Raw genomic sequence first — 2,082 nt, forward strand, 5'->3', positions numbered from 1 at the left:
ATAGATTAGTATTAAGATCGTGGTGTCACCCTACACCTTCGGTGTTGGGATGTGTGTGTGTGTGGTTGTGTGGGTGTGGGTGTGTGTGTCGGGGGGGGGGGGGTAGTGACACTTACATATCTCTACTCTTATAAAAACAAAGTTGGTGATGATGGTGTTCCTGCCATCCTGCAATATAGGACATCCGATTTATATCCGACGGGTAGGAAGGAAACTATGGAAATTTTGCAAAAATATACCCACACCCCTCTCCGCATTTGCAAATAAGGCATTCCCTCGTTCATCCTTTTCTCCCTCAAGATAAACTACTCATACAAATGCATCTTGATGTCCCGTGCAACGCATGGGCATCTTGCTAGTAGGGAGAAGGAGTTTGTGTGACACATATCTAGCTATATTAAGGGATAGGTAGATAGCATTTGTGCGAGGCATACTTAAAGCATCACAAAGATAAGCAAAATGGTGTGCATGCAAATGCAAGCATGTGTGTCTATGTGTGTGTGTGTGTGAGAGAGAGAGCGAAATCTAAAAACAAAAGGTGCTCCATTGGAATCCCATTATATGTATTCATATGGTTCCGGAACTCGAGTTATCTTAGGCATATGTGTGAGAGACATTATTATACTTTGAGACATTAGTGGCTGTGGGTGGGCGGAATTAAAGGGGTGGGCGTGTTCGACAGAGAGAGCGTGTGTGTTTCTGTGTGAGAGACTTGTAGGACGGGGTAGAAAGACGAATTCTAACCTTGACGGAGGGAGAGAAATACACAAAGTGCGCGTGTGTGATTCCGATGGCCGCAGGGAAATGAGATATGTGTGCATGTGAGAGAGATTGCACAATTCATTCACATATCACTATCTAGCGATCGTGGCCGTGCATCACTTGAACATAAATCAATATCTATTTCTTATCGTGGCCAAAGGTACAATATCAATTCAATGCTATGAAGATTGGACACTCACATATCACATTTTTTCTATTTAAATAAACCTTTTCAGTTGTGCATGCCAAAGTTACAGTGATGTTTCCTCAAACAACCAATGTAGCTATCATGTACATGCACCATTGTTACTCTTGCATTCAAAATCATTAGTCTTGGATGATTTAAGGTTCTATTATGAAGTAATATATGTAATATTCATATATGAATTCAACGGGTATGCAATTTATGAAATGGAGGCTATGTAATCATATGAGGTAACACTTTTAAGTAGCGGACTACAATATCCATTTCTTTTTGTGCGCCTCTACACTAACACGTCAATGCATTATGTTTAAAGTAAATAACCAATTGCACTAAATTATCTATTTACACGAGAAATACATAGGCTGAGCGTTTGATCCCTTTTTTTGTGAACGCGCCACTACTCCCGTACGATTGGCCACGCCCGTGTGAACGTCCAATTTATCGGCGCATCATCCTGAGTTATTGTCTTTTTTTCTGGGGTGGACTTCACACCAGTTGTTAATTGCTGACGCGTGCCACGTGTACACAATCTCGCATGACCTTCCCACTAACACGGTACATAATTAGTTGAAACTAGATACGAACGATCCTGTGGGCGGCAAAATCTCCCGCCTCCTTCTAAAATTTCCGCCACCTTAGTCTTTAGCATGTGAAATTCCCCTTTTGTTCTTGGTGCACGGAGACCAACAATTACAATACTGCCCTCATCTACATAATAGGTCCCCCCACTACACGGCAACCCCATTTCCTCTCCCCCTCCCACAAAAAGGACTAACTCCACATCACCAGATCATCTTACATCACGTCGTCCGTACTTCATCGGCCTTTCTCCCCTTCCCTCTCGAAACCCTAGACTGCTCATCCACCGGCGTACCAGAGCCCATTCACTGCCAGCGGCGTCCACCTTGCCGGATCTGCTTCTGCGGCCGCATCTACCCCTCCCTAATCCCCTAGAAACAAGTAGACTGCTCATCCACCACTATACCACAACCCATTCAGTACCGGCCTTGTCAATGGTGCCGGATCTGCTTCACCGGTACTCTCGTCAATCGCAGGGCATCTACGGTGGCTCATTCGTACTCCCCACCGTAGATGCTTCGTCCGCCCCCCCCCCC

Source organism: Triticum aestivum, chromosome 2A, assembly GCF_018294505.1.
Source record: "Triticum aestivum cultivar Chinese Spring chromosome 2A, IWGSC CS RefSeq v2.1, whole genome shotgun sequence".
Taxonomy (NCBI): domain Eukaryota; kingdom Viridiplantae; phylum Streptophyta; class Magnoliopsida; order Poales; family Poaceae; genus Triticum; species Triticum aestivum.